Here is a 24,640-nt window from a genome sequence, read left to right on the forward strand (position 1 = left end):
TGCTCTTCTTCTCCACCCCACGCCCAGGGAGGCGGAGGTGAGCTGGGGCGGGGGGGGGCGCGAGGAGGGCCACCCGCGCTGCAGCAGGTAACCTGGGGGTGGGGGGGCGCTGGGGAACCGCTTCCCGCCCCAGCTCACCTCCGCCACCCTCAACCTGAGCAGGAAGCTGCCGCCTGCTTCTCAGCCCTCCCCAGCTTCCCGCCGAACAGCTGATTTGCGGGAAGCCGGAGGAGGGGGTGGAGAAGCAGAGCGCGGTGGCACGTTCAGGGGAGAAGGCGAAGCAGAGGTGAGGTGAGCTGGGGCCAGCCATGGGGCAGGGAGTTGCTGATCTGCACCCACCAAATTCTCCCCGTGGGTGCTCCAGCCCTGGAGCACCCAGGGAGTTGGCGCCTAAGGCCCCTCTTTTGATGTGATCAGTGGGGTAGCGGCCACTCCCCCTGCTCCCCTGCAGCTACGCTCCCCCACCCCTAGGAGCCAGAGGGACCTGCCGGATGCTTCCTGGGAGCTGTCCCAGGTAAGCAGCTCCGGGACTCCCCACCTCGCCCCCTGGCAAGTGCCTCTGGCTCTTAGGGGTGCGGTGGGCACCCACTACGGTGGCCCACGAGACCCTCCTGCCGGTTCTGGGGGCAGTCAGGGGACAGGGGAGGGGAGTGGGTGGGGCTGGGGGGGGGTGTCAAGGAACGCAGGGGGGTTGGATGGGGCAGGAGTCCAGGGGGGCGGGGGTGGGCAATGACCCCCTCATGGGGTGAGGACGGAACCCGTTGTTAAGATTTTGGCAGCTCATCACTGGTCCCACTGAAATATTTCAAAGTAGGTTTTAAATTAAAACTCTTTATTTTAAGGTTTTATTTTAAAATGGTATTTGCTACCTTCAGGGAAGTGTTTGTGGTCAAATTAATTTAAAATATGAGTCTTGCATTCCTGACTAAGGTTGGAAAGTCTATATAAGTCTATCTAACTTCTTGTGCAAGAGCATTCTTTAGATGTGAGGCACCTGCTAAGAAGGCCCAAACCCATGGTACACAGTCAGTATGAATTCCCTGTTGTCATGGCAGGTCATGGTCATGGGATGAAGTGATTGTGAAGTAACCATTGCCAAGACAATTAAATACCTTTAAGATCAAGATCAGACCCTTAAATTGGCTCTCATATTTGACAGGAAACCAGTACAATGTGCAGTAAACAGTGCTAATGTATTCTTGTGGCTCTGTGTTAGTTAAACGATAGCTGCCACATGTTGTACCATCTCGGCATATCTATCGACTCCCTTGGAGTGTACTGGAGCAGTCAACCTGCACATGTCACTATGGTCAGGCTGGCCTCCTGACCACCTGAAGATATTAAAAGGCATTTTTGACTCCAGATACCATTTGAGGATCCAATGGACAACAAAGGTCCAGGAAAACTACAATTATGGAAGCAGTATATACTTTTACAGTATAAAACTCCCATTTGTTTCTTAGTGCTTAAAAAACTGCAAAATACCAGTCAATACAATAATTCAACTTGCAGTAAGCACAATATGGGAATTAGTTTCTAACAAATGTTTGGTTGCTTCTTTTTCTTTCTTTCTTCCTAAACTACTATAGCAATATAAAAAAAGAGATTAGACCTGAAAATAAAATATGAGAAACTCAACAGATTTACAAAGTAATGTACAACAGTTCAGTATTATGTTTATAATAAATATTTCTCATTGTATATGTTCACTTGCTTTGGATGAAAAATTACTGTTCTCCACTCAAAGCCTAACTACCGTATTCGGCCTTTCCCAGAACACTACATAGGGTTTACACAAGATTGAATTCATCCATCTTCAGCCAGGCTGGAATGAGAGCCAGAGCCAGTCTATGCCTCATGTGGGGCTTCTGAGCCACTGACTGCATCTAGTTGTGGATTCCGTGACCCAGTCAAACAACTTTAAAGACAGCCTATTGGGACCAGTGTGGAGTCTCCTTGCACAGCACATAGGGGGTATTGTTGGTTTTGGACAGCCCTATTGTGAAGTTTAGGTGCTGTGAAAGACCTTGAGCAGGCCACCACACCTTGGGGAATTCTACTCTTTATGTATTCTCACTCATGTTTTCATACAAACACTGTTTCATACAAACCTAGCCCAGTATCCGCTGTACAGACTGCAGTCGGTTGCAGCTGGGTTCACTCACTGGGTCCTACACACTTCCCAGGAAACTGGGAATGGGCAGAGTCTAGTCACTGTTTCTATCTCTAAGACCTTAGGGCACATTCCCAGACTCACATCTCTTGTCTGACACTATTCCTTAGGATGGCGGTTTTCAACCTTTTTTGCATTTGCGGACCCCTAAAACATTTTGAATGGAGGTGTGGATCCCTTATGAAATCTTCAACATAGTCTGTGGACCACCAGGGATACGCAGACCACAGGTTGAAAACCACTGCCTTAGGACATAGGGAACCACAACTCAGCCACTCTGGACCCTGAAATCAGTTTTTGAGACCTCTCGAGCCATCCCCCATTCACTTACACATGCTCCCCGAGAGCTCAACCCTAGTCTGTAGGCTCCACAGGGTTCTACTTTAATTCCTTGGGGAACAACATGGCAGGAATGCAAGGAATTTCTTAACCACAATGACTTTACATTTAAAAGCATGAGAGTTACACATCTTTGAAAACAAAAGTCCTGACACACACCCTTCCTTAGTCTGATCTCACCACTTCAGAGAGTCTTGGGTTCGTGAGCGCTTCAGGCTGATCAGTGACCCTCCTGCCCTTTTTCTCCTGTAAATCCTCCTTACATGTGGCAAAGGTCAGCTCCTGTACACAGATCAGTGCCTCATTCAAACAGAATCTCTGTCTTCTCACCATGTGCTCCACTGGAACGCTCCAGGACCCTTCCCCAATCATGCCTGCCCCATCCGTGGGCCCCAGTGTAGAACAAACATTGTTCCATGGGAATGGACAAGTACCTGAGAGACAATCAAAGTCAATGTCCCTAGACTACAGTCTCGATGGCTTCTCAGACTATGTCTACACTAAAGACCACAGCTGTACCAATGCAGCTGTGCCACAGTAAGATCTTGTGTAGCCGCTGATTGCCAAGGGGAGAGAACTCTCCGTCGACATAATTAAAACACCCTAACCAGTGGTGGTAGCTATGTCGGCAGGAGAAGCTCTCCTGCCAACATGGCACTGTGCACACTGCCACTTATATCGGCAAAACTTGTGTTGCTTTGGCAGTTGTTTTTTCACACCCCTGAGTGACATAAGTTTTGCCGACATAAGTGGTAGTATAGACATGGCCTCAGTGACAGTCCTTCAAGAAGGTGTCAAGCACTTTCCTGGGCTGGGCCACTGTCTGGAATGAAATCAGAATGAAATTTGCCTTAAAGCAAATTTAGATGTGTTCAACACATAAAACAAAACAGAATTCATAATTTGATACAGATATATCCCACTCTGTCACTTCTCTCGCCCCCTGCCCTCCATCAGAGATGAACAGAACACAGGTATCTACCTAATGCCCTAGGGACATTTTCATACCTCCCTCAAAGATAGAGCATCTGCTATCATGCCCTACCAAGTGCGTTCTTCTTAACATGAATCACCTCCATGTCATAATGTTGGACCTCCAGACTCCAGCTTAGTAATTTGGCATTAGACCCTTTTATTTGATGGAACCAGATGAGAGGCATTTGGTTCACCTAAACAGATATGGCAGTAGTTTTTTAAGTGTCCATGCAGTGGCGAGACACTCCTTTCAATAGCTACGTAGTTTCTTTCTCAGTGGAACAATTTTTTGCTTAAATACACAATCAGATGCTTTCCCCCCTTTGAATTAGTTTGTATAAGCACAGCATCTAGCCCAGTAGTAGTGGCATCTGTGAAAAACACAAAAGGTTTGTCAAAGTCTGGGTTTTCCAGAACTGAGTCTTTATGCAGGGCTCATTTCAGTTTACAGGAGACCCTTTGACACTTCAATTCAATCCACTTTTTCAGGTTTACTCTTTTTATACAGTGTGGTGACGGGAGAAGTCAAGAAGCAAAAGTGAAGGACAAATCTCCTGTAATACCCCGTCATCCCAATAAAGCACTGTGTCTGTTTCCTGGTCTTGACAGCAGGCCAATTCTTAATAGCCTCTACCTTTGAAGGCTCTGGCTCAATGCAAGCGCTTCTCACTCGGTGGCTCAGAAAGACCATTTCTACTATGACCACTTTATACTTCTCCGTTACAGTCAGTTCTGCAGTCTGAATGTGGTGCAGCACCCTCCCAAGTCTCACTAAAGATACAAACAGAATCTAGATACTCCAGGGCAAATTCCACAGACTCAACCAGTAACTGATGTACCAGATGCTGACAAGTAGCAGGGGCCTCTTCAAGGCCAAAAGGTAAAACAGGGAACTGAGAGCCACGTAGGGGTGGTAAATGCAGATTTAAGTCTGGTATCAGGGTCTAAAGGTACCTATCAATAACCCATAGTGATGTCAATTGTGGTTATCTAGGATCTCATCTGTCATAGGTACACATCAGAAACTCTGAGGGCCTTAAGATTTGCATAATCCACACAGAATCTGGTAGTCTCATCCTTCCTGGGTACCAGCTCAATGGGTGATGTCCACAGATGGTAAGAAGGTTGAATTTCTCCCAATTCCAGCATGCCTTTGACCTCCTTTTCCAGGTTTCGAGTTACTTTCCCCCTGAAAGGAAAGCTGCTAATTGGACTATGTCTCCCCCACTGTGGGCAGCAAGAGTCGTATGTCCAGACTTTCATACACTTGTTTGTAAGCCTTCAGACCTTTCACCTGCACTGGTTGTATAAGGCTCAGGTGTTTGTAAAGGTGCATGGAGTCCAGGGAAGTACTGGACCCTGTTTCTGTCATCAGATTTACTAGGGGATCCTCTAACTCACCCTCCTCCTATTGCCCACCTACTGCTAGGACCAGATTCTCCATATTGAAATATGGTTTCTTCATTTTCATACGATATACTCTGTGCTGATGGGAAGGACTAGATGCCTCAACATTATCTAACTGAGCTGCTTGATTATTTTAAAGGGCCCTTTCCTGGCAATCTGGAGTTTATCCACAATCAACACCACAACTTTGTCCCTCATTCCTTATTATCTGGCACATGTGATGCAGTCACACCAGGCCTGTCTCTCCTGGGCTTTAGCTATGTTCTCCCAGACATGACATCTGCAAGCCTGTCCTTATAAGCCAACATATACTCCACCACCAATTCCCCCTCACGAGAAGCACTGCTCTCTCATTCAGCCCTTATTAGGTCCAAGGATCCTCGCACCATCCTTCCAAAGAGTAGTTCAAAAGGAGAAAATCCTGTGGATTCTTGGGCAACTTCTCTATAAGCAAAAAATAGATAAAGTAAACATTTATCCCAATCATGTGAATGCTGATCTGCAGAGGTTTTCAGCATCATTTTAAGTGTCTCAGTAAACCCCTCCTGTTGCTTTGAGGGTAATATACAGAGGCCTAGAAGTGTCTGATCTTGTATTTCTCCAATAAGCCCTGGTGAAGGGCAGACATAAAACCGGTTCATTGGTCCAATGATGACATTGCTGGGCAAATTGTTGACAGAACATCAGCAACCATGTCTGCCTCACTCGAGGACAGAGCTACAGCCTTGGGTCAGCATGTAGCACAGTCTCCCATGACCAAAGTCTATTTCTTTCCTTTCCAGGTCACTTTGCTAGGGGGCCCCACAATATTCATGGCCACACCCTAAAAGGTTCTATTATAAGCAGTGGCATTGTGGCTGTTTTACACTTATCTCAGGCTTTTCCCACCCTCTAGCAGGTATCATATGTTTTGCAATAATTTTTAATTGCCTCAAAGACTCCAGGCCAGTAAGAATTCTGCAACAGTCTGTGTTTTGTGCACTGCATCCCCAGATGATATGTGTCAAGTTTAACAGCTTAAGGTTTTGGGGCACCACCATCTCCTAACATCTCAACTCTCAATCTCCCCTGAGATTCCCTATAAAGGAGTCTATTATCCCTCAGGTAACTCTGACTGCATTCCTCAGGCAGAGTGTTTGCAGAGCTGGGGTTGGTCAAGCAGCCCTCAGCTTCTCTAAGGAGGGGTGTGACAATTAGGGTCCAGATACCCTAAGGGGAGAACAGGGGGTCTGAACCCCAAAGAATAAGCAATCCAATTAACTGGTTGTATACAAAGTTATTGTGTATAAATATAAGTCCAGTAAGGTCTTTTCTGAAAGCACATAATGTTCTAGTCATTAGGTGATATGCATACAGGTTATGGTTATGAATAGATATGTCATAACTGTAACTGTGATTCAACTACACACTTCACAGCAGCACTTCATACCACACAGTGTGAAGCAATCAAGCAGGGCAGGGGCACTTCCCAGGCTAGTTGTTTACATGAAACCAACTTCAAGTACTCATCCACTGTACAGCCAGGAAGACCCAATTGTGGACCATTAAAGTTAATGGACAAACACTGAAAATGAAAAGAAAACCCCAGTCTTGGAAAATTGAGAAAGAAGGGAGTTTCCCCAACTCTGTATAACCATGAGTCATCATGCCAGGAGAAAGGGACGGGGGAAAGAGAGAGAGAGATAGAGAGAGAAACTTTTAAAAACATGCTTGAGTTTGAGGTTTCTATGCAGAAATGGAGGGCCAGCATAGTTTGCCAGCCCTCCAAGATTGTCCTGGAGTCTCCAGGAATTAAAGATTAATCTTTAATTAAAGATTATGTCATGTGAAGATTACGTCCAGGAATATGGCCAACTAAAATTGGCAACCCTAGCCAGCATCTAATCAGGGTGCTGTCTGTGAAACATTGAATACCCTCTAGGGTGAGGGCATGCTGGGAAATTGCTCAGAAGCAATAGGTAATTCACATTAGAAAAGGGAATTTAGCCAAAAGGTGTACAGCTTGAGATGGCATCTTTATGTGTATTTTCTGTGTAACTTATGTTGCTTTTCCTTACTATTTCATCTTTGAATCTATGATTTTTCTATTAAATAAACGTTTTATTTATTTTAACCCCAAGCAGGTCTCTGTTGTACAATCTGTGTTTACCAAAGTGAACTGATAATCAGGGGTAGGTTTCATTCCTTTGAGGGTGATGAACCACAGGGAAAAGTCTGAGTATCTGGTAGTTAAGAAGTTGGGAAGATGGATTTGGGGGGACTTGGCATCAGAAGGGTTTGTTGAGGTCATCCTGCATGGAGTAACTGGGCTGGGAGAAAACAGGGTGGGGCCTTATGCTTCTAGGCTGGCTACTGGTGTCAGAGCCATGAGCCATAGCAGCATAGCATTAAGGCACCCTAAACTATGAAGCAGGTACTTAGCTGCTGGGACAGGAAGTATAGCCTGCTCCTCCCCATTATCCTTAGTTTTCCTAGTCTCAACTAGGATCTCATCTCCAGCAACACTCAGCTCTGACCCAGGGCACAGATTCTCACAGCACTCCTGTGTCATGGCTCTGCAAAGCTCTCTGGCTCTTGCTCCTTGTACGAACCAAAGTACTGCAAGTTCTATAAGACCAAGAGTCCAAATCAGTCACAAGCAGTACCTCCCTGCGTAGATGTTCATATAGCTCAACATCAACCCAACGTCCTTGGGTGCCTCCATCCTACTTTATATATATATATATATATATATATATATATATATATATATATATATATATATATATATGTTAACTACAGATACATTAAGTGGAAGACCCCCTAACCTCTGCAGTGTTTTGTGCTTCCTGAGAAAAATCTTATCTGGATTCACCACATAGGTCTGAGCTAGAGTCACCTAAGCACCTGTATCCCTCCAACCCTGGACTTTTTCCTGGCCACTGCTACTAGGACAAAATGCCTTGTGGTCACCCCCTTTAGGTCTGAAATCGCCCTGTTCACAGGCTGTGCTGATGCTAACCTACCACGATGTATTGCCAGCCCCATGGCACATAATCACTGAGTGCTCTTGTGCCGTGTTCCCTAACAGGTAAAACTACTCAGATCCCTGGGATTTATTTTTGAGGGTTAGTTTGGGGCTGCTGCTCCTTCCAGCTTGGGTTTTCTCACTTCCCATTTCTGGGGAGCATCTATGCATCCCCTGTCCTGAGTCTCATGAATGAGTCATTCTCCCTTGGGCTTCTAACAAAGACCTGCTATCTACATACTCACCAGCCAGCTGGCCTGTGAAACAAAGGTCCCTCTGCTTCTTCTCAACTAGCCACATTTTTGGATCACGTGAGCATAAATCATAAACCTACTCCAATCCAAACAGTTCATACAACTAATTTAGGGTAGTGATCCCCAAACATCTGAACCATTTGCGAAGATTATTGCCCAGCTTAGTTACCCACCTCCATGTAAGTCATCCTCTAAGTATTTTGAGCAGCCTGAAACCTTTTCCAATAAGCCTATTTGTTTAGTTCATATTGGAGAACTAAAACTATTTTAAATTGTTTCTAGACCACACTGTCTGTCCCTTCCATTCGGCTGTAGGCATCTACAGCTTTTCTACCAAGAAAGGAAGTTATCCGGTCCAGTTAGTTGCCTGTTCAATTCACAAGCCTGAAAAGGCTGTGAGACAAAAATCAATATCCCTTTCCCTTAAACTGGTGCAACAATTTAGCATCTATCAAGTTAGCATTTTTAATTCATAATTTCAGACATGTCCCTGTCACACACACATTTGATTATGTATCACATCTATCTATATATGTGTTTACATATACGCACAGAGGCACAATTCTGGACCAGATTCTCCACTGTGCTAAATTTCTATTTAGCACAGTGGAGGGGTGGGCCCATCAGGGAGCCAAACATGGCTTCCTGTTTCTAAGAGTGGATTTATACCTGGGCCAACTATACATTAGTGTCACTTACTTTCCTGGTTGGCCTCGCTGGCTCTAGGAATAAAGGAAATTCTCAGCTAGATCCAGCTGGTTTGTAGTCCCTCTGCATTGCCTCAACAGCTCAAAGGGGCTAGAATATGTTGTCATCAGGCCTATTTTGTGCATGTGTGCACATAGATGGGTATGGGTGCCTAAAAAGTGCAAAAAGCCATATTAAAATCATTAAAGGCTTAAACTCACAAAAGTCCGCACATTCAGAATTAGCTATCATCTCACAATTCACATAAATTCTCAGACACAGAACTCTTAGATCACTTCTATGTGCTCATGTGCAAGATTTTGGGCAGGCTTGTAAATGATACATGAGATTGCGAACTGAGCCCTAGCAACCCCTAAAGATGACACAAATTAAGGACACAATAGAATTTTAAAAGAACTGCTGCTCCATGAAGACAAGCCCAAAGTTATGGCGTAAAAATGTCCCAGTGACCATTAATCTACAGACCCCTGAGATAACAGATCACAATAGCTCTGTGATGGGATGTCCACCCCCTGGGTCCTGAACGGGTAAAACAGGCCAATTATAGGATACATCTGGAAGAGAACCAGGGACTGATAAGGCCTAATGGCTGATGAAGCCCACCTGGGGAAGGAGCTGGGCTAGCCTTATAAAGAGAGGAAGCTGGTGATAGGAGAGAGTTGCAGGGAGAAACTCTGCAGTCACTCCCTAGAGAGGAGGGGAATTGGCTAGATACAAGGAGAGTTCTAGGGGGAGAATATACCCCATTACAGGCTCCTTTTGGAGTTGACACATTTTAAAAGTAACATGTTGTAAAACCTGTGCATTATACGGTGCATGCAAGGCCAGCAATCATGCTATAAATCCTTGTGAAAAAGTTGTTAATGCATGTGCACAATAGATGCACTTTAAACCTCAATATTTCAGCTGTTTTATTTTTTTGTAATATAAGAAGGCACTAATTGCCTGCATAATTTCACATTATAAATTAACTCTGTTTTTGAGTTATGGGAAAACAAAAAATGTTTAACATCCAAAATGTTACTGTTCTTTTCTTTCCAGTAGCAAATAGAATTGAATCAGAACATTTTTCTACTTAAAAGCTAAGGCTTGGTCTACACTGGCAACTTATGTCAGTCTAACTACTTTGCTCTGGGGTGTGGAATATCCTCTCAGGAGGTGAAGCTCTCCCATCAGCATAGGTAGTGTCTTCACTGAAGCGCTACAGCAGTGCAGCTGCGCTGCTGCAGCCTTTTAAGCGTAGACAAGCCCTAAATCATAAAATAGCAACTGTATTCTATACTGGTACTAGCAATTCTCAGTCAACAACTTTAAGGAACTTATACCTTACTAAATCATAATTGTTGGGAATCTCTTTCTTCAAAGGAGAGAAACATATCACATTTTCAGTTAATTCAAAAGCAGTTACTTCAGTGAAGAGGCAGCCATCTCACTTTGGAATATGGATCCCCAAGCAAACATGGGTCGCTTTCCCTTTAGTCAAGAGAAATTTCATTGGCCAACTGACTCCCATTGCACAATAAGCAGTGATCAGAGAAGGGAATGTGGTTTCTGCATTTGTAAAAATGAATTACTTACATATTACCTTCTGGGGTATGGTGGGAGGGCTTAATCAATGTCTGTATACTACTCTGATAACTTCAGATGAATACGTAGCATTGTTACATTGAATTAGAAACAAATCGTTTTGGACACTAAGTCAGAAAAGGAAAAGGTCCTCCGAGGTAAGGACGCCAGAGGACAAGTAGTGTGACGGAGGAAACATGCTCAGGAAAGGAAATGGGAATTCTGCAAGTAAATTTTCTCTTGCTTCCCCTCTCAAAATATCTGAGTATATTAACCAAAGCATAAAAGGATTGGAAGTGGGTATACTGTGTAGTATTTCAGTACCGACAGATCCAATATCTTAGAAAATTGGTCAAATGTATCTTGATAAAACCCTTCATATAATAACAACTTTTTCAAAGTGCATAGTGAAGCATACAATATATCCAATAAGAGAATTACAATCTTTAGGAACTGTTTACCATCTAAGTTCCCTCTAAGCTGTTTGGCCACGCAGCAGCCTATTAAGCGCCACACAAGCACTCAGGGCTGCGGCGGGGAAAGATGCCTCTCAGCCAGCCCTGGACCTGCCGCAGCCGGGGGAGAAGTGCCCCGGCCCAGACCTGCCACAGCCAGGGGAGAGGTGCCCCAGCCCCAACCCAGCCCCAGACTTGCTGCGGCTGGGGGAGAGGCACCTCACCCCACCCCACCCAGGTGCTGCTGCGGGGAGAGAGAGCTGGAGGGAGTCCTCCAGCTGCACATGCATGGGGAAAATTCATTCTGCACATGCATGGGGAAAATTAGAGGGAATACTGCCATTAAACTCAAATATCAGGAAAGAATGATCCTTTACTACAGTGTACGTGATTAATTGTTGGTTTACACAGTACTGGGATTATATCTGCAATTCTTGCAGACTGGACATGATTTCAAGAACTTTCTTCTACAATATTGTTAATTTCTATTATCTTGATGGCTTACATTAAGTTTAAATGGATGAAAGATGCTTGATTTAGAATATCTCTGAGTGGAAAGGAAACTAATAGGTGTGGTAATGGGAGATGTAGCACTATTTTTAAACTTGACAGGAGACATATTAGTAGCTACTTCCCTATTATAGAAAAGGAGTCAGTCTGGTAATAATAGGCTGACATTCTGAAATACCTTGGATATATTAGGATATTGATGAGAAATGGGGTCTTCAGTCTATGATTTCCAGCAGTTCTGAAGTTATGATCAGTTTATGTGAAGGAATGGTAACTATACCTAGTCTGGATATGTTTGCAGATGGCGCTTGGGGGGAAAAAAAGGCTTTTTATTCTTTTTACTTTTAACTTTTCATTTGAAATATTTAAATGTATAGTTTACAGACCTCTAGTAGCCTTAATGGCTGCTATCAGGTGTTTCATCTCTATCAATGGATTTGGCTGGTGAACTTATTTCATCTGCATAAAGAGGTTTTCTTGTTTTCTCCTATTTTATCTGTATTTAGGAAAGATCTTGGAGCACACCAGCTACAGCAATTACTTACTTAAGAAGTAAAAGTGTAAGCTTTATCTACAGAATCTGCACTCTTGTCATGTAATATTGATATTTTGTACTCAAGATGCCCTTTTTTCACAAAGTCTGGGAGTCAAAGTTAATGAAATTGTTCATTTTCCTTTTGGGGGCCTGAGATCTTTGGTTAGCAACTCTTAAATGACTACTAGCCAGAGAAGTGTTAGAGATGGAATCTAGTAACTTGAAATACTGTCTACATGAGGACAGGGTTTATGTCTTCTTTAAACATAACTTCAACCACATCTGTAACAGCAATAGAGAAAGGATCAATTTTATTCTCAGCCCTATGACATCTAGTAAAAATCCTAAACATGAGGATTATACACTGACAACCTAAGGAGTGGAGGAGCTTCGTCGCTGCCCTAAACACCAGAGGCATAATGGGAACATGATGATGAACTTAAGCTTCAGCAGCTAGCAGCAACATAGGAAAAAAATGTAATTATATAAGGAAGCTTAGCTTTGGCATACTAATATATTCGCAAGTAAATTTCTTATTGTGGGTGAAAGTACACAAAGTACTTTGAAACAATTTGTACAGCAGACCCAACTTTACATTTTGAAAAGCAACTTTAGGTTCTTGTTGATATTTTTCAGTGGACAGTGAAAATACAGATCTAAAAATCTATAGGGCCAGATTCTCTGGCCCAATTCAGCAGAACAAGGGGAGTGGTTGCTGGGCTAAATTCTCCCACTGGGGATTCCCCTGGCAGTAGAGAATCCCTAAAAGGCATAAAGCCAGTTTAGCTGGCTCCTATGCTGCCATCTCCCACCCAATCTTAAGGTGATAGGGAGTTATGGACCATGGCCAGGTTGTGATCTCTGGCTATCTACAGATGGAAGATGTTCCCTTGAGAATTATGACCAGCTGGGTGGAGTTAGAGCAACACTCTGATGGAATCATTGCCCAGCACAGCCAGCCAAAGAGTCAGTGAACTGGAATCAGCTCTCTTTCTACTGCACCCAATAGAAACTGGCCACAGCAGAGAATCTGAGCCTGAAAAACAGCAAGCATTGACAAGGTTCTGATAGAGTTTCCACCAATCTGACGCTTGAAAAAAAGGTTACCTACCTTTTCGTAACTGTTGTTCTTCAAGAGGTGTTACTCCTGTCCATTCCATTTTAGGTGCGTGCACGCCCATGTGCACAGTTGTCGGAGACTTTTGCCTTAGCAGTATCTGTAGGATTGGCTGTGGCACCCTTTGGGATGCCGCACTCATGCATCGGTATAGCAGGTGCTGCTGAAAATTCCGACAGAATGGCAGGAGGGCAGGTAATGGAATGGACATGAGCAACACATTTCGAAGAACAACAGTTATGAAAAGGTAGGTAACAATTTTTTCTTCTTTGAGTGCTTGCTCATGTCGTTCTCTTCTAGGTGACTCACAAGCAGTATTCCTGGAGGTGGGCATGGAGTTCACAGTCATGTGGCTTGTAATACTGCTCCACCGAAGCGGGCGTTGTCTCAGGCTTACTGGGTAAGCACATAGTGAGACATGAATGTGTGAATGGATGACCAGGAAGCCGACTACGAGGCTTGTGCTCTAGTTGACTGGGTGGTTACAATCACTGGTGGAGGCACCTTTGCCTGATCATAGCAATATCAGATGTAGGCAGTGATCTAAGATGAAATTCTCTGGGTGGATACTTGATGACCTTTCATCCTATCTGCCACCACGATGAACAACTTGAAAAATGGCTTGGTCCTCTCAGTGTAGATGGCTAGTGCCCTCCTGACGTCCAGGGAATGCAACCTATGTTCCTCCTCAGATTTAGAGGCTTTGGGAAGAAGATTGGCAAAAATGTGTCCTGGCTCATGTGAAATTGAGAAACCACCTTGGGCAGGAAAGCTGGATGCGGCCGCAGCTTGACCTTGTCCTTGAAAAACACCGTACAGGGTGGCTCCAAGGTAAGTGCCCTAATCTCAGAAACCCTTTGGGCAGAAATTATCACCACCAGGAATGACACCTTCCAGGAGAGAAGAAGAAGGAAACAGGATGCCAAGGGAGCTCTCATGAGTCGCATGAGCACCAGATTCAGGTCCCATGGAAGAACTGGGTCCCGGACCTGGGGGTAGAGTTGCTCCAGACCTTTCAAGAACCAGACCGTCATATTACGATCGAAGACCGACTTTACCCGGAACAGAGATTGAAAGGCAATATGGCAGCCGAGTGGATCTTAATTGATGAGAGAGACAAGCCCTAGAGCTTGAGATGCAAAAGGTAGTCCAGGATCGACTGCAGCTATTACAAACAGCATGAATAGGCCTCCAGAACTGTTAATAGCTCATGCTACTTAGAAATACCACTAGCACACAGACAGCGCTTAAATCGCTCTGAGATTATCATAGACACCGGCACTTACAAACACTGGGTGTGTTATAGTGACTGGATTACAACAGATTTAAAAGTGCTTGGTTTATAACAGCCAAGTTACTTTTTCCACGGCAATGGTATATACAAGCACAAGGTGTGGTGTAATAAAGGGCTTAAATCACTGAGAAACTTTGCCAGTTTATCAGCAGTACATATAACAGCCAAGAGTCCTTTTCTCCTTAGTAAAAGTACTCAAAAACAATGTTGGCACAACAGCAACATTTATAAAGCTCTCCAGGTGCCTTGTGACACCTACAATGTCCATCATTGGTATGGATGAAAGCTGAGATTTTTTGCTGAATGGGCTTCCATTTCACATGCTACAACAAATACATATTAGGACTATAAGGCCTCCTTGCCAACCTCATACACAATATCACACAAACTGCAAAGGAAAAATGCAATCATAATTTAATTAAAACAATTTAATTTAATTGAAACATATTTAAATCTAATCCTTTTAATGGTTTCATAGACCTTAGGCTAGGGACAGGGTGAAGATGGTAACTTTTTCAAAATTACTTTGGTTCCGCCTCCTCTTCAAGTTGATGGAGGAAGAAGGCTGAAGATCTTTAATCCACCCCTGCCCTCAGTAATAGCTATACCTTTCTCCAGCTAAAATGGCAAAAACACTCTGTGTCATGTCACATATCATCACTTTTAAGCAGAGTCCCCACTGCCTATACCTTGTGTTAATGCCCCGTTGAAAGTTAAAAACAATAGCTACTCAGGCTGCCACTATCCCTCTTCTGGCAAAGCAGCAGTAAGGAATACTATTGATATAATAAAATGTCTACTGTGAAAATAGCCTGCAATTAGCTACCAATGTGTTCAGGTTTATTTGCACAGATAAATGGTTTCCAGCCACCTACTTGATCCCTATTCAGTGGAATACAGAATATAAAACTAGGCAGGTCACCTAAGCAGTGACCAGGGTATGCACTGAAGGATGATAGTCTTTGATCTGCTGGAGCTATTATACCACCCTTCCACACTTGTGTTGAACCAGCAGAGACTGGCACAGCAAAGGATCATATGGTGGTTCACCTTGTTTGGAGTAAATCTGATCCAAACAGTAATGTAATGTAATGTGTCTGCATAGTTGGGAGCACTTTCTTTAGCGGACATGAGGTTATTACAGACATGCTAGGATGGACACACTGTGATCAGCATGCCAAATTTCTCTAGTGTAGACAATGCCAAAGAGAGCTGGTTCAGGCTGCTGCTTCTGCTTCCAGTATCCTCCAGCAAAGAAGTGGAGTTTAAAATGAAAGCAATTCTAACCCAGCTGTTTCTACTGAACTGGAAGGAGAAGGCTCAGACACGTTCCTCAGGTGCTTTGAGTGTGTAAGGGTGAGAGAAAGAGACACTGGAGAGACTTGATTTGAAATACCTTTTTTCCTCTGGTCAATCTCTGGGTAACTATTTTCTTAATTCTAATGGAAACATTTGATTGAGCACACTAATGGAAAATGTCTTATATTTCAATGGTTTTTTTTTTTTTAAAGTTCATCATAAACCACATTATAAGCACTCCAGGGTGTGTGCTTGACAGCCAATAAATGCACAGCTCCCAGTGCTGAGGCATTGGACATTAGCACATCCAAGGTGTGTATTTCTTGGCTGATAAATGCAGACATAGTCATGTGGTTTTGCTTATTTATAAACACAGCTGACATGCTGTTGACCTTTATAACATTTGCCAGGTGCCTGATGACACCTATAATGTCTGTTGACATGCCAGAAACATTTATAAAGTTTGCCAGGTGGCTCACAACACTTGTGTCCATGGAGAGACCTTACAGCATTCCCTACTTTAAGAAATTTGACTGTCCATATTTTTTAAAATTATTCTCACTGAGACTTAAGAAGACTTACTAGTTAGCTATTAGACCACACTGGTTTTGAGTTATGAATGGGGAAAAAAATTAAGTTTTGATACGAGAAAAAACACTAATTTTGCTTTAACTCACTAACTCATTTGATTTTCTTCAAACATGTGTCTCAGCTTTTCCTCTAGCCACGGATGAAACACAAGACATTTCAATCAAAATTTCATTCAAAATGGTTATAAACAATGCTAAGGCTGAAATTTTCAGAGGTACAAGGGAGTTAGATGCCCAGCATTCTCTAAATTTCAATGAGAACTGGAAGCCTAACTCCCTAAAACACCTTTGGAAAAGGCAACCTAAATGCTTGGCGTCCAAAGCATTTCTACCCTCCAGTACTTTTGGTCCATATTGTAGATGTGGCTCTTTCGTACTTGTAAGCAGGGGCTATATTGAATAAAGCTGCAAACATCTAACAGGCTTCTTTGTGTCCTTTGGCCTCAATGCTGTAAACAAACAACAATACTTTTTTTTAAAAGAGAACTGTGAGTGCAGGAGTAAATGAAGAGAATTTCAAAATCTGCCTTGTAATGTAAATTGTCTTGTAATCTAGCATACCGATAACAAAACAAATACATTCCATAAAAGTAAAGTCACTTGACTAATGACAAACCTAAAGAAAACCCTTAATTTAAAAAAAAATAACCAACATATGTCCATGTGTGTGCAATAAAAATCCTTGTATTAGGAGTCTATTATACCCAAAACACTGGCATATTGTAAATATAAGATCACATTTCAAATAATGTATCTAGCATCTACATAAATATAGGTTGATTATTTAAAATGTGATCTTATATTTACAATATGCCAGTGTGTGTGTGTGTGTGTGTATATGTATATATATATACACACAAATTCAACATATCTTTGGTGAACTTTATTACCTCTTGTTGACTTATTGTCCCACATCACCCCTAACATTACTACTTTGATCCTGACAGACAAGCTTTACAGAAAGAAAATAACTTTTTTATGGGTACACAAGAGGGAATTCCTCTTATAGAAAAGGCTATGTAAAGAATATTGATCAGTTGTCCAACTTTTGAGTATTAAATTGAGCACCTAAACTTTCTGAGAACAAAGCATCATAGCCATTTTATATATCCAAACTGCTAGATAATTATAAGAAGCAACGTGCATTCAGTAAACAAACCTAATGACTATATAACTTCTAACCCAGCATTCTTTCAGATATGTTTTTCAAAACGTGCTAAGAACAACAAAAATACTAACTTCCCCCCATTGCTTTCTAACATAAAATAGCATATTCTCCTTCACATTTTCCCTTTATTAATAATGATTTGCATTTATCCAGTTTCATCCAAGAATGCCAAAGAGCTTTACAAATATTAAATTCCATAATGCCCCTGTGAAATAGGTAGGTATTGTTTTCTCTAATTTACCCAATAAGAAACCTGATATTAAAAGTTAAGTGATTTGCCCAAAATTCCAACAGCAAGTCAGCAGCAGAGCAAAGAATGGAATGCAGTAGTGATTCCCAGTTCCCTGCCTCTACCCATTACATTAAACATCCTCTCTTTAGACTAGCCCTGGAAAATTCTATTTGCCTCAGATTAACACTTCACTTTTGGAAGATATCGGTAGATTTTCATTAACATCAATCCTCACAGAAAAGTGCAGGCAAGCAGATATTGTGCCTGGGCTGGTAAAATTTGACTTTTTTGTTTGTTTGTTTGCAAGGCTACTTTAGAGTAACAAAAAATGAAAATTTATATTCTGCTTATATTAATGCCACTCCTAATCTGGTGAGATGGTGAATACTGCTAAACTAGAAAGAACTCTGTATTACTTTAAACTGTATGAGTTATTTCTTGTATGACTGAGCCCTCTGCTTTCTCAACTTGACTTCCATGTTTCTGACCTCTCCTGGTTAGTCTCATATCCTGTAATTGCATCTTTCCCTAGTCTTTTAATGCCTCCTTACCCTCAATACTCCAGAAAATTTTGTTTTCTCTTTACTATTTCCAGTGACCTTATCTATCCCTATGCTTTCATCTACCATCTCTATGTGATGATTCCCAAATCTGCTTCTCTATCCTGAATGTTTTGCCTCCACCTTCTTTCTCTATCTCTACTGACAACTTCCCTATCCTTCCTGTTTGCCTCGCTTGTAATCTCAGTATGATCTTTGACTCCCGTCCCCTGCACTTCCATGTTCAATCTCTCCCTAAATCTTACTGCTTTTCTCTTTTTAATACTGCCGCTTCACAATTTGCCTTTTCCTTACTGTTCCAGCAGCAACACCCCATGATTATTCACTGGTCCTCTCCTGCCTTAATTACTGTAGACTCCTGCCTGGTCTAACTGTGTCTCAACTCTCCGCTACTCAGATCAGTCCAAACGCCTCTATTGAAGCCATCTCTCTTTTCTCCTGCTCCCTTCAGATCACTTCCTATCTCTTACTACATCAAATTCAAAATCTTCATCTTCATCTCTAAGGCTTGGTCTACACAGAAAACTTATATCAGAATAGCTACAATGGTCAGGGGTGTGCCACATATAGTTATGTCAACCAACCCCCCCAGGGCAAATGCTGCTATGTCAACAGAAGAGTGCTTCTGTCAGCATAGCTAACGTCATTCAGGGAGGTGGAGTACCTACACCAACAGAAAAACTCCTGTCAGGTTAGGTTGCCTCTACACAAGGGGGCTATTCACACATTGCTATGCAGACATAGCTATGCCATTATAATCTCTGTAGTGTAGACATACCATAAGGCACTAAACAATTTTGTTCTCAACTACATCTCTGCTATCATTTCCCATGCCTTCCTCTCTCATACATTTCAAAAATTTCTGTCAGAAAGAACACATTTTTCAGGGGGGAAAATTCCCCAAAATTCATCACATTTTTCAACCAGCTCTACTCCCTATGCTCTTCCTAATCCTCTCCATCAACTGTTTTCTTTGTCTACTTTTCCAAATCCTTGTTTCATGCCTTCAATGCCCTTCTGCCCAGAAAAATTCTACTGTGCTTATCTGCTAATCTGTCCTCTCCTTCAAATCCCACCTTAAAACCTACCTATTCAAGATTTCTTCCTCCTTTGGTCTCATCAGTAATGCCCACATTCTTCTCCTGATGTAATTTTGTGTTTGTCTTATTTATACTATAAGCTATTTGGACATGGAATGTGTCCTACCCATGAAGCACCGTTTGCATTTATGGCACTATGCTTTATCATAATAATACATAATTTTTGGGATGTATCTGCTACTAGCTGAAGGGCCAAAAAGCATGAATTTTCTATCTAGTTTTAAAAAAATGCTCACATCTTTTTCTGTGTGGAGATATTTACTGTGCAACTTTCTTCTCTCATAACCAACTGAAATATTTTGAATATATATATTTCTTACAAATCAGACAAGGTTGTTTCTCATTAAAATAACAGTATCAAATTTCACCGTCTTACAAATTAAGCTGGCATTACGTGCCGACTGAATGGACATGCATGTCATTCAAACTAAAGAAACAAATATTAAAAGTATAATTAGATTTAACAAGTAGAATCTGCTGCGAAAAAGTATTAGCTACTTTTTTTGAAGAAACGCTGATATTTTTGATATTTCTCAAATTTTGGAATCAGCACAAATGGCTAAATTAAGTCTTTCTTTAATCATAGATATAAGTTAGTGCATCATGTTTGCATTATCTATTGTGAAGTATACAAGTTAACTTAAATCAAATACTGTTTGCTATATGGTAAAGAAGCAGGTAGTTTCGTGAATGAGACATTAGCTGTAAGAGGTAACTCAGTGGTTTTGAGGGCTATTCTCAGCATATGGAAGTTCTAGCAAATGTTCAGTCACTGTTTTTTCTTTCAGTGCTTAGTAACGTCCTCTCAGAACTGTAGCTGGATTCTTAGATCATTAACTGCTGCTCCTTGTGTTTCAATGCCTGTAAATTGCTCAGACCATAAGAACCAAATTCTACCCACAGATGCATACTTGGCTCCCACTAACTTCATACCACAACCAAAGTATGGTATGTAAGCGACATGCTTCTCATTTCACTGGCATGCATGACATGCCATAGTATACTGTAATTCCAAATTTACATTTGGCTGAGCAACATCCATCCCAGGATGCTTGACCATGCCTTGTGTTATAAAGCAAGAAAACTGTACATCTTTGATCATCTCAGAAGTGTGAAGTTTCAAAAGGCACAAAAATAATTGTTTCTTTTATTTCTCAGTTTATTCATGCTTGCAGGTGCTATTTTCATTTGAAAGTTTGGGCTGCCAGTCTGGGGAAAACTGAGCTACTTCAACTTATACCAGTGAGCATTTTGCCTTTAGTTGCCTTTACATTATTTAAACTGGGTACACTATCTTAGTAAAAGACATAACTATATCACCATTTATTACCCAGGTTTGCAATTTGGGGGAATTTTGTTGGATCTATGCCTGCTTCTGGATGTCCACAAATGATCAAAAGTGCTTTTATTTCATCTGCATTGGTGAGAAGGCTGTGTTATTTTCTTCCTGAAGCTGACCTCACTATAGTTACAATTTTTTTAGCCTCCAACACCTCCCAACTGGGTTATTGCAACGTGCTCTGCATGGTGCTATATCTGAAGATCATTTCAAAACTTCAGGCTGTGCAGAATGGGTCAGCAGACTTGTGTAGTGGGGCTTCTGACAGGTAGCGCATTAGTCTCATGCTCAATTACTGTAATAGGCTTCTAGTCTGATTTCTAGGTATGATTAAAGGTGTTAATTATTACCTACAAACCTCTAAATGGTGTGTGTCTTGCCTACCACAGAACCTGCCTCAGATGAGATGTCTAAACTAACATCCTCCTAATTTAAAATGTGGGAGGCTGGCAGAGGGCATTTTCAATTAGGGGCCCTTGACTCCAGAACTCACTTTCCACTCAGGTCTAACAAAGCATGAACTTACTGGTCTTAAGAATTGCTGCGAGGCCTACCTATTCTCTCAAGATTTCAAGGGGATGGGTGGAGAAGGTTAGAAACTGTTGGTCCTGATAAATTGGGTGGGTAAGGAAATGTTATAATATTGGTTTATGTTGTAATTTTTTAATCTGTTTTAATAGTGCACATGCACCTGGATCCTAACAGCCTATTTTATAAATAAGGAAAAATATTTAAAAACATATTTTGTAATATTAGAACATTTGAATGTGTATATTAACCCAACAAATTCCCAATTTTTGTAATTTAATAGCAGCGCAGAAGCCCCAAGGATACAGTAAGTAGCATATCAAGCAGTAGGCATGACTTTTCCGACCCAGTTTTTCATTTCACAAGTTTATTGTGGCCACTTTCAAGGACAACTAAACTTACAGCATATCAGTGTAATGATGGAATATGACATTTTGTTTCACAGACTTTCTGAGGATGAGATTTAAAATCCTATTGCCCACGGATTCAATGGTTTTCTTATACACTTTTTGTATAAGTACACTTTTTGTGAGGACTGGGATACATTATTCTCATCTTAGCACATGAAGATCCAGAGTGGGGCTTTGTTCCATTCTCCTAAGACCATGCATTGGGCAACATCAAAACAAAACGTGAACACAAACTTCTTAGGCATCAAGAGCACTGGGAACATCAGAAGCTAAAACTTGTGTAGGTGTATTAGCAATCCTACTACCCATCTGTCATAAATCTTAGTTGTTCCTGTACATCACCTATCGGCAGAGCTGTCTGCCTGAGGAAAAGTACCATTCTGAATACCACTTTACCAGTTTATTATATCCTAAAACCTCTCCCCTGCCCAGTCATTTGACTTGGAGAGAATAGATTTCTCCCCCTCCTCCACCACCACCACCACCACGTGTGGTTCTACCTTATGTGATCAAGGAACATGAAAACTCATGTTCATACAGAAAAATACATTCAAACTCACCAACAGTGAAACCCCTCTAAGATGCCAATGTGAGGGTTTGGTGTGTTTACATCTTTTTAACAAACCTTGCTGGGGTTCTCAAATGATATATGGACCATTTATTTTAGTCCACTTATATTTCCTTTTCTTTCTTCCTTCCTTCCTTTCTTTCTTTTTTAGGTATGTTAAAGACTGAGTTTACAATTAACTGAACAGACAGCGTACAAAAGGCTTTTAGAACTATACCATATGGTCTAGGGAAAGGAACAATCTGGACTATCCACATTTCAATCTGCAGGCTTGTCCACCTCTATAACACATTATACTGCTGTAATAAAATATTAAGATAGAAATGTAAAAGTGAAAATAATGTCTCTCATTACCAGGCAACAAGGCATCCTACAAATAGAGTGATATATTTAATAGAACCTAAATTACAACAAGCACTTATGATTTTGGTATGCAGCACCAGACATAGGCACTAAGGTGCCCTATTCAATTGAAACAATATTTCTGCAGGGATATGGGTGGGTATTCAGCTGATGCTTCAGAAAAACACAAAATACCAGTTTTACATGGGGCATATTGGCAAGGGTTTATATAACAGATGACAAATTCTTGGAAATCAAATAAAGGCAACAGGAAAATACCCATTGTTGCCTAGTGAAGGTCTAATCACATGGTCACAGCTGGAACCAATGTACATCATTCATTAATAAAATACTATTGCAGTACCCACTTTTTGCTGCTTTTCAATGTCATTACAAAAACCCTTTCAAGTCTTTGTAGAGAATATATGCTCATAAATTCTATAATGCATATGAAAAATTACTAAACAATGTTTGCAGAAAAAAAACTTCTACAACAGAGGAAGTACTAAAACCTCAGCATAGGTACACATACTTATTATAAAATATTTTATATGCATTTATTCATTGTCTTCCAGAAAGATATTTGGTGCACCTGAAAATATAAAAAAGAGCACGTCTAGTACAAACTGAGCAGTCAGATATCAAAGAAAGTAACTGAAACATTTTGTAAGGTGTGGCCTAAGCAATATAAAAGAATATATATTACATATCTAGACAGTATAGTGAATCATGTCCAATAAATATCTAAAATAAAGAGCCACATTAGACACATTAAAGACAAGACAAGAGGCATGGAAAAAATTTAACTTCTTTGAATTTGCCAGAATCATATATCCTGTTGACATATGTATTCTCACACACCACAGCACTCTCACACTCTATCTTCCTTTGTCTTGATCCTACATTCTGCCATTCATAAGTGATGTGTAATAACTTCTTGCCATTGTTAGTTTCAGGCTTCATAACCACGAATAGGAAATATGTAATGGGAAAAGAAAAAAAAAGCCCACAAAAACAAAAAAACCTCAAGCCTGGCACTAAGGAGCCACCACTTCAGTGGCACAGTTTTATTAAATCACAAAAAATCATCATACATAATTACAAAATTATTTCCATAGCATCTCTAGTTTCTTGCTCTATCAATTTTGATTTGTGTCATTTGTTCCACACTCACAATATTACAGGTTAAGAGGCATGTCTTTCTTAGAGATTTGGAGAAGTTTTTCAGTAGCACTGAATAACAGATGTACAACGTGATGGTTGGATTGCCACAGTATAAGTGATTTTTCTCTAGCTCAGATAGAAGAAGAGAGAAATAGAAAAACAAGATTATTTATATTTAATTAGTTACTGCTGCCCCTAAAAATGTTGCCAACTTCTATCAGTTTTAGTAATCATCTTTGGCTTTACTTGTAATATATTAGTTAAAACATTTTAAGATAGAAATGTGATTTTCAAGTTGACTATGTTCTTTTAACGTTTCTGAAGTATTTTGATGCTACAAAAGGAGCATCTCAGAAAAGTGTATAAATAAATAAAATAAAAGGAGGGATGGGCATTCAAAGATGGAGGATCTGTTGCAGAAAGGCATCTTTACATAAAATAGTACTTTTTGTTCTTGCTCTTTTCTCACAAAAACATACACACACAAAGCTGTATTTCTAGTAATGGACCAAAATGCTGTCAAATACAGTAAACAGGTAAGTTTATTTAGCACTGACTGGTGACTAATCTATTGTTTTTAAAATCTGTTGATAAGACTTAATAGGGTTAAAGGCTTTTCAAAATTAAAAATAAATCCTGTAAAAGTGCTTCAAGACTGCACATTTTCTCAAATCATCTCAAAGTATCTGTGGTTGACATATTTCTCTGTGCATATGGCAGGCAAGAAAGTTCCACATTAATCATAATAGTATGAATCCAATTTTTTTTCATTCATATTTATTATTGTAAAAAATAATACATGCACACACACTTGAAATGTGCTCTCTTTTATTGCCGTGAAATCATTAACATCTTTAAATAAGATCCTACCAACCACTGCATATTAAAAGCTTTGGGCTTAGTGGATTGCAGTAGACATGGTCTTCTCACTAAAGACTTTCAGACTTGCATCCCTAAAAGTTGGACTGATTTCAAATAAACAGTCAGGCTTCACCTTCCA

The 24,640-nt window shown here is 41.0% G+C and overlaps 1 protein-coding gene across 11 annotated transcripts in view; it reads right to left on the reverse strand.

Annotated features, from left to right (window-relative positions):
* The window catches only part of QTMAN (queuosine-tRNA mannosyltransferase), a 364,313-nt gene that overhangs the window by 288,923 nt on the left and 50,750 nt on the right, over positions 1-24,640 (reverse strand). Inside the window, exon 3 of one of the 11 annotated variants that reach the window (XM_048868633.2) lies at positions 8,855-9,014. The exons of the other annotated variants lie outside the window; for them this stretch is intronic. The gene's annotated coding sequence lies outside the window, so the exon portion shown is untranslated. The remainder of the gene's footprint in view (positions 1-8,854; positions 9,015-24,640) is intronic. 11 annotated transcript variants of the gene reach the window in all.

Source organism: Caretta caretta, chromosome 11 (assembly GCF_965140235.1).
Source record: "Caretta caretta isolate rCarCar2 chromosome 11, rCarCar1.hap1, whole genome shotgun sequence".
Taxonomy (NCBI): Eukaryota; Metazoa; Chordata; order Testudines; family Cheloniidae; genus Caretta; species Caretta caretta.